Source organism: Triticum aestivum, chromosome 2D, assembly GCF_018294505.1.
Source record: "Triticum aestivum cultivar Chinese Spring chromosome 2D, IWGSC CS RefSeq v2.1, whole genome shotgun sequence".
Lineage (NCBI taxonomy): Eukaryota > Viridiplantae > Streptophyta > Magnoliopsida > Poales > Poaceae > Triticum > Triticum aestivum.
Window position 1 is genome coordinate 465,183,279 of NC_057799.1, and position 9,723 is coordinate 465,193,001.

Sequence of the window (9,723 nt, forward strand, 5' to 3'; positions counted from 1 at the left end):
GCGGTCCCCGCCGGCGCCGCCCTCCGCCGCCCCCGCCGGCGACCCCCAAGTCCGGCGCCTCCTCTCCTTCCCACGGCCGTCGCCCGCTGGCCTCCTCTTCCTCCCGTCGGCGAACACCACCGCAAGCCCGCGCCCGAGCCGGTCCCGATCCGATCTGGTCAACGGGAAGGTTGACCCGAGACCCCCCTTTTATTTTCGAAGTCTTGAAATTTCATCAGCACCTTGCTCTGTTCCCGATGCTATAACTCTGTGCATGTAGCTCCGATTCGCGCGTGTAATATGTCAAATTGTTCGTCTCGTGATGCTCTTCATTTGTTCAATTGCACCATGTTCATTAGAGGTCATCTTGATGCCCAAATCTTCGTTGGAAGAGGGCTAGTTGCTGTTAATTTCTGGTTCTTATCAGAACTTGGGGATTTGTCATTTTTGTATCATTTAATCTGTACATCTTTTGAGCATTAGCTCTACATGTGTTTTGAAGTATGCCATGCCATCTTTCCAGTGGTGTAGTCCATGTATTTTTGTGATCTCTGTGGTGACTAGTAGAAGCATGCAAAGTAGGTCCCGTAATATTTCTGTTTTCAGGGAATTGGTGATTTCTCCAAGTCTTTGTCTGCTGTAATTTTATTGCCATGTAAACTTGATGCCACAGAGAGATCCATGCATATTTTGGAGATGTTCAGTAAGGATATTTTGTAGCTATAGTTGTACTTGATCCATTACTGCAATTTTTTGCAATTATGGAGTGCCATAGCATGACTCAATCTTGCTCTACTTTTGCTATAAAATATTTCTGGCAGATTCTTAACATGATATGCATTTTTGCCAAGCTTATTGTAGTTGATCCATACATGCTATGCAATTGTTCTTGCCATGGATAGCTTCATAAACATGCCAAATTGCTTTAGGTATGCTTGGTTTGTCATTCATTGTTCTTTAGTGAGTGCATCAAGCTCACAAAGAGGCCTACATATTATTATTTCTGCCATGCTCTGTTTTCTGCCAAGTCTGAAACCTGATAACGAAACTTGCTATGTTTACATGCTTGCCATCATATCTTCTGTTGCTTTTGGCTTATGGTCAGTAAGGGACTTTTGTCGTGTGCTTTTAGTAGAACACTACCATGCCTTGTTTTGCTATGTTAAGTTCCTGTAGCATGTTGATTTCATGCTCTGAACATTGCTACCTGATGCTGATTTCTGCCATGTCCAGTTTTTCACCGTCTTGTGAACCTGTAATCTTTTGCATTTTCACCATGCTTGTTTCAGCTTGATATGTTGAGAACTAGCCGTAGCTCAGTGTTCACCTTTTGTGAAGCATCTCCTGTAGATTACTGCCATGTGCTTTGTTGCTATGTTGGGGTGATGTAGCATTGTTGCTTGTTGCATTTTAAGTGCTATCTTGCTGTTTATCGCAGATTCGTGTCATTCTTGTTTTGCTTGCCATTTGCAAACCGTTCATCCGATTCCGGTGATCTTTATATCGATTTCGACCGAAATCATCTCATCTTTCCAGTGGCATCCTTGGTTTTCCAAGTTACTGCCATGTTCATCATTTTCCTTCCGGAGCACGCATATGCATCGCATATCATATCTTGCATATCATACATGTTTTGCATCATGTTGCTTGCGCATTTCTAGTTGTTGATTGTGGTTCCGTTTGTTTGTGTTCTTGTCTTGGGTAGAGCCGGGAGACGAATTCGTGAATGAGGAACCTGTCGAGTACGCTTACGAGGATCAAGCTTTCGACAACTCTGAGAATCTTGCAGGCAAGATGACCACCCCTCGAAATCACTTCTATCTTTGCTATGCTAGTTGTTCGCTCTATTGCCATGCTCGCTACCTATCACTTGCTATATCATGTCTCCCATTTTAGCCATGTCAGCCCTAACCATCCTTTCCTAGCAAACCGTTGTTTGGCTATGTTACCGCTTTTGCTCAGCCCCTCTTATAGCGTTGCTAGTTGCAGGTGAAGTTGAAGTTTGTTCCATGTCGGAACATGGATATGTTGGGATATCACAATATCTCTTATTTAATTAATGCATCTATATATTTTGGTAAAGGGTGGAAGGCTCGGCCTTATGCCTGGTGTTTTGTTCCACTCTTGCCGCCCTAGTTACTGTTTTACCGGGATTATGTTCCTTGAGTTTGTGTTCCTTACGCGGTCGGGTGATTTATGGGACCCCCTTGACAGTTCGCCTTGAATAAAACTCCTCTGGCAAGGCCCAACTTTGGTTTTACCATTTTCCGCCTAAGCCTTTTCCCCCAGGTTTTCGCGAGCCCGAGGGTCATCTTTCTTTAAACCCCCGGGCCAGTGTTCCTCTGCGTGCTGGTCCAAACTAGAGCCACTTGCAGCGCCACCTTGGGGAAACTCGAGGATTGGTTTTAGCTGTACGTAGTGTTCATCTGGTGTGCCCTGAGAACGAGATATGTGCAGCTCCTATCGGGATTTGTCGGCACATTTGGGCGGCTTTGCTGGTCTTGTTTTACCATTGTCAAGATGTCTTGTAAACCGGGATTCCGAGACTGATCGGGTTTTTCCGGGAGAAGGTTTATCCTTCGTTGACCGTGAGAGCTTATGATGGGCTAAGTTGGGACACCCCTGCAGGGTATTATCTTTCGAAAGCCGTGCCCGCGGTTATGAGGCAGATGGGAATTTGTTAATGTCCGGTTGTAGATAACTTGTCACTTGACCCAATTAAAATACACCAAGTGCGTGTGTAGCCGTGATGGTCTCTTCTCGGCGGAGTCCGGGGAGTGAACACGGTCTGTGTTATGTATGACGTAAGTAGGTGTTCATGACCTCTTCTTGGTCATTGCTAGATGACGTCCGTTCCATTGCTTCTCTTCTCGCTCTCATTTGCGCAAGTTAGCCACCATATATGCTTTTGCCGCTGCAGCTCCACCTCTTTGCACCTCCTTGTCCTATAAGCTTAAATAGTCTTGATCTCGCGGGTGTGAGATTGCTGAGTCCCCGTGACTCACAGATTCTACCAAAACAGTTGCAGGTGCCGACGATGCCAGTGCAGATGATGGCGTCGATCTCAAGTGGGAGTTCGACGAGGAACGTGGTCGTTACTATGTGTCTTTTCCTGATGATCAGTAGTGGGGCCCAGTTGGGACGATCGGGGATCTTGCATTTGGGGTTGTCTTATTTTCATCTGGATTTTGACCGTAGTCGGTCTATATGATTGTATTTTGGATGATGTATGAATGATATTTATGTATTGTGTGAAGTGGCGATTGTAAGCGAACTCTTTATCCCATTCTTGTTCATTACATGGGAATGTGTGAAGATGACCCTTCTTGTGACAAAACCACTATGCGGTTATGCCTCTAAGTCGTGCCTCGACACGTGGGAGATATAGCCGCATCGTGGGCGTTACAAGTTGGTATCAGAGCCATCCCCGACTTAGGAGCCCCCTGCTTGATCGAATCGCTGGCGTTGTTGAGTCTAGAATAAAAATGTTTTGAGTCTTAGGATTATATATATCGGAGAGTAGGATTCTTTTTACTCCTCAGTCCCTTCGTCGCTCTGGTGAGGTCTCCTGACGTAGAGTTTTGACTACTCTCTCCTCAAATTGCACAAAAAATTTTTTAGGATCACGCGGGTATCTTGGAATCGTTCCGATGGATTTGTGACGAGAACATTGTTCTTGGTGCCTCCTGTCATTTAGGGGTTGTGGCAGTGTCCCGGGGAGTTGAGCTCCGAGGTGTTGTCGTCACAATTTTATCGTTGCAGTTCTGGAATACCTGAGTTTCGCCGACATCGAAATCTCTTTTATGCAGTTGTTGGTGAGATCACCTCGACGCCACCTAGTACTGGGGCGGGAGTTCGGGAGTATTGCCATAACTTGTATAACGGATGTTTTTCGAAGGTTGAGGTAAATGATTTCCGAAGGTTTCTTGGTTATGTGTTGACGGATGGATACAGCTGGATCTAGGGATTGTTAGTTTGGGTGATATATTTGTGTCCCCTGTATCCCCTACACCAGATTGCATAACCAGAAAGTTTTGGGAGTTTATAAGTGGGAATTCTAGTAGCCTTAGGATATCTTTCCGACAGACGCATGATATGAGATTGGGGTTCGACGTCTAGTGGTCCGCCTGTATACGGTTGATTTTACAGTGGTCTCGTTGTGTCTTAAAGAGTCCATGGCTTTGCCGACTCGGGGACGCTTCGTATGTCATGTGCACAACCTTGTACATGATGGTGCTGTACGATTGAACCCGTGTGGGCCACACCACGAAAACTTCGGACGAAATATCTATCATATGTTTGTTCCGGCTTATTCTGCAAGCCAATACTTTGTTTTGTTTTGTATTGTGGTATTCGAGTTGCTTCGAATTCATATGTTCATTCCATATCTTTTTCATGTGGCTTCTCAACTTATGGAAGTGTGATGATTTACTACGGAATTCATTCGTTCATCTTCATTCGAATGCTTATGGTGAAGACTATATGTTGCAATTTCTATCCGTTGATTCTACTTATCTATTTGTCTATCAAGATGCTAACGGATGTCACCCTCTTCAGGATGGCTCCGCCAACGCGTCAGAATCCGGATCGCAATGAAGGGAGTCAAGCGAACCCTCCGCCACCACCTCCACCTCCGGAGGCATGGCAAGCAATCATGGCAGCCACCAACGCCAATGCTCAGATGATTCTGCAAATCTTGCAAGAACGTACTCAAGGGCAAGGCAATCAAAGTCAAGGCAACAATCAGTTTCACTTTGCCACTCTCAACCAGTTTCTCGCAAATCAACCCAAGTCTTTCAGCTACTGTGCCGAGGCCACGGATGCCGATGATTGGCTCGTGGACATCAACAAGCATTTTGAATGTAGCAATGTCAGGCCTGAGGACTTTGTCAAGTTCGCTTCTTTCCAGCTCAAGGACCAAGCTGCTGATTGGTATCAACAATACAAAGATTCCAGAGGAGGTCGTGTGATTACTTGGACTGACTTCTGTCGGGACTTCAAAGCGCACCACATTCCACAAAGTGTTGTTGAGAGCAAGCGTGAGGAGTTCCGCAATCTCAAGCAAGGAAACATGTCTGTGTATCAATACAACATTCAGTTTCAGAAACTTGCTCGCTTCGCTAAACAAGACGTTCCTGATGAGAAGAGCATGATCTATCACTTCAGAGGTGGCCTTAAAGAGGATCTGCAGTTAGCTCTTGTTCTTGTTGAGCCTACTCAGTTTGATCAATTCTACAATATGGCACTGAAGCAAGAGGCTGCTCAGCTCAAGTGTGAGGCTTCTAAGAAGAGAGTCAGAGACGCAGTTCAGTCTTCTTCTTCCTCACTTGTGACAGCTAAGCAACAGAAGTTCTGGTTGCCTCCTCCTCCTCCGTTTCGTCAGCCTTACCAGCAGAAGAACAAAGGTGGCCATGGTTCTTCAAACTCTTCCAACTCTGGCTATCAGAACAAGTCTCAGAATCAAGTTCCTAAGTTCAATGCTCCTTATCACCGTCCACTCTCAGAGGTGACTTGCAACAAGTGTCAGCAGAAAGGTCACTATGCTAACAAGTGCTTCATCCAGAGGCGTCTTCCTCCTCCTCCTCTTGTCAGATCTTCCAGCAATGCAGTGGTCAAGCATAATCCAAAGTTTGCAAAGGTGAACATGATGAATGCAGCTCAAGCGGAGGAATCTACTGATGTGATAATGGGTAATCTTCCTGTTAACGATATTCCCGCAAAAGTTCTTTTTGATACTGGTGCATCTCTTTCTTTCATTTCAAGACCTTTTGTTGGCAAGCATGAATTTGTGACGGAAAAGATCCCTATCCCGTTGAAGATTGTGTCTCCGGGCAAGCAAATGACTTCTAATAATTGTGTCCCGGATGTTTCCATCAAGATAGGCGACTACAAATTTCAGTCTTCTCCAATTGTTCTTGGTGGCTCGGATATTGATCTTATTCTCGGGATGGACTGGCTTTCTAAGCACAAGGCTCAACTTGATTGTGCTGCCAGGGAAATTCAATTGACACACTCGTCTGAGGATGTGATTATTTTTGCCGCTCGTGACGAAACCATTCGGTTTTTCTCTCTCAATGAGAAGGGAGAATTGGATGCCATCTCTCAAATTCCAGTCGTTTGCGAGTATCAAGATGTCTTTCCAGAAGAGCTTCCAGGTATGCCTCCTCATCGGCCAGTTGAGTTCGTTATCGAACTAGAGCCTGGCACTGAACCCGTTTGCAAGCGTCCATACAAGCTTGGACCCAACGAGCTGAAGGAATTGAAGAAGCAGCTCGATGAACAAGAACGTCTGGGTTTGATCAGACCGAGTTCTTCTCCATGGGGTTGCGGTGTTCTTTTTGTCAAGAAGAAGGATGGCACGGACCGACTTTGTGTCGACTACCGTCCATTGAATAAGAAGACAATCAAGAACAAGTATCCACTTCCCAACATCAATGAGCTTTTTGAGCAACTCAAGGGCGCTAAAGTATTCTCGAAGCTTGACCTTCGTATGGGTTATCATCAGATTCGCATTCGTGAAGAAGATATTCCCAAGACAGCATTCAGAACAAGCTTTGGTTCTTATGAATATACTGTCGTGTCTTTCGGCCTTGTCAATGCTCCTCCAGTGTTCTCTCGGATGATGAATTTCATCTTCAACCCCTATACCAATGAATTCGTTCTGGTGTATCTCGATGATATCTTAGTCTTCTCCAAGAATAAGCAGGATCATGCCAAACATTTGCGATTGGTGCTCGACAAGCTCAGAGAGTATCAATTCTATGCGAAGTTCTCTAAATGCGAGTTTTGGCTCGATGAAGTTCTTTTCCTTGGTCACATCATCTCTGCCAAAGGCATCGCTGTTAACCCCGAGAAGGTGTCCGCAGTTCTGGATTGGGAACCTCCTCAAAATGTCAAGCAGCTCCGCAGTTTTCTGGGTCTTGCAAGCTATTGCCGAAGATTCGTTGAGAATTTCTCCAAGATTGCAAAGCCTCTTTCCAACCTCCTACAGAAGCATGTGAAATATGTCTGGTCTCCTGAGTGTGACGTTGCTTTCAACACTCTCAAAGAGAAACTAGTCACAGCTCCTGTCTTGACTCCTCCTGATGAATCCAAGCCGTATGAAGTTTTCTGTGATGCTTCTCTCCAAGGTCTCGGTGCTGTGTTAATGCAAGAGAAGAAAGTTGTGGCCTATACCTCTCGGCAGTTGAAGCCCAACGAGAAGAACTACCCCACTCACGATCTTGAGTTGGCGGCAGTTGTCCATGCATTGATTACGTGGAGACATCTCTTGTTGGGAAGACAAGTGGACATTTTCACCGATCACAAGAGCCTCAAGTATATCTTCACTCAGCCCAACCTCAGCCTCAGGCAGACTCAATGGGTCGAAATGATTCAAGAGTACAATCCGAGTATTGAATATACTCCAGGCAAGGCTAATGTCATTGCAGATGCCTTAAGCAGGAAAGCTTATTGCAACAGCTTAATTCTCAAGCCGTTCCAACCGGAGCTTTGTGAAGCTTTCCGCAAGCTGAATCTCCAAGTTGTTCCTCAAGGCGTTCTTGCCAACCTCATTGTATCTCCTACTTTGGAAGATCAAATTCGTGAGGCACAACTCCTTGATGCCATGGTGAAGAAGGTGAAACGTGGTATCGACAAGGGTCTTTCCAAATACAAGTGCTATCGCATTGATGACAAAGACACTTTGTTCTTCGAGGACCGGATTGTGGTTCCTAAAGATGATCTACGGAAAGTCATAATGAACGAGGCACACAATTCTCTCCTGTCCATTCATCCTGGAAGTACGAAGATGTATCATGACCTCAAGCAGTCGTATTGGTGGACTCGAATGAAGCGAGAAATTGCTCAATTCGTGCATGAATGTGATGTCTGCCGAAGAGTGAAAGCAGAACACCAACGACCAGCTGGTCTCCTCCAACCTCTTGCTATCCCAGAATGGAAGTTTGATCATATCGAAATGGACTTCGTGACGGGTTTTCCAAAGTCCAAGCGCGGAAATGATGCTATATTCGTTGTCATTGACAAGCTCTCTAAAGTGGCTCATTTCCTTCCTATCAAAGAATCCATCAAAGCAGCTCAGCTGGCAGAGCTCTACACCTCCAGAATTGTCTCTTTGCACAGCATTCCACAATTGATTTCTTCAGATCGTGGAAGCATCTTCACCTCTAAGTTTTGGGACTCCTTCCAGAAGGCCATGGGCACTAACATTCGCTTCAGCACAGCTTTCCACCCTCAAACTAGTGGCCAAGTCGAGCGAGTCAATCAAATTCTTGAAGATATGCTCAGGGCTTGTGTCATTTCTTTTGGCATGAAATGGGAAGATTGTCTTCCTTATGCTGAATTCTCCTACAACAACAGCTTCCAAGCGAGTTCGGGCAAGGCCCCATTCGAGATTCTCTATGGCAGAAAGTGCCGTACTCCTCTCAATTGGTCAGAGACTGGTGAACGCCAACTTCTTGGCAATGACTTAATCACTGAAGGTGAAGAAATGTGTAAAGTCATCCGTGATAATCTCAAAGCCGCACAATCGCGTCAGAAGAGTTACTATGATAGTAAGAATCGTGATTTGGCTTTCGAGATCGGAGACCATGTCTACCTCCGCGTCTCTCCAATGAAAGGCACTCGTCGCTTCGGTATCAAAGGGAAGCTTGCCCTAGATACGTGGGTCCTTTCAAGATCATTGGCAAAAGAGGCGACCTCGCCTATCAACTTGAGCTTCCTTCCACCTTCGCGAACGTGCACGATGTGTTCCACGTGTCACAGCTCCGCAAGTGCTTCAAGACGCCTGAGCGCACTATCGACTTCGAAGATATTGACCTCCAAGAAGATTTGTCTTATCATGAGCACCCAGTTGCTATTCTTGAAGAAACTGAGCGCAAGACTCGCAACAAGTCTATCAAATTCCTGAAAGTGAAGTGGTCGCACCATTCCGACCGGGAAGCCACCTGGGAACGCGAGGACCATCTCCGTTCCGAATATCCGGAGTTCTTTCAGTCCTAGATCTCGGGACGAGATCCTCTCGTAGTGGTGGAGTGTTGTAACACCCCGCATGTAACTTGCCATATTTGTAACTCCGACTCTTGCCATTTTTGGCTATGTGATATGTTTTTCCCTCCGTTGTCGGGTTTTGTCTTTCGTTTTGTATTTTGTCATGTCATGCATTTTCATATCATGTCATCATGTGCATTGCATTCGCATACGTGTTCGTCTCATGCATCCGAGCTTTTTCCTCGTTGTCCATTTTCCAATTCGGCGCTCCTATCTCCTCCGGTGCACCCCTCTTGTTTTCTTCCGTGTGCGTGTGTCAAACTTTCTCGGAATGGACCGAGGCTTGTCAAGTGGTCTTAATATACCACCCGGAGATTACCGGTCAAGTTTCGTTCCATTTGGAGGTCGTTTGGTACTCCATCGGTTAACCGGGCATCCGCAAAGTCCATTTGAATGTCCAGAAAAAACCCCCTCTAAAACCAGCCCAAAACCCACCAAACTCTCTTCCATGCTCTAGGTCGTTCGATCACGATCGTGTGGGCGAAAACCGCACCTCATTTGGAGCTTCCTAGCTCCCTCTACCTATATATATGTGGGCATCCCGAATTACAACTGCAGACGAACCCTAGCTCCTCCCTTCGCGCCGCGCCGGACGCGTCCGCCCGCGTCGGACAACGTCCGCCGCCGCGCCCCGACCAATCATTGCGCGACACGTGTCCCGCCGGCCTCTCCACTGCGCCGCCGGCCCGCAGGCCC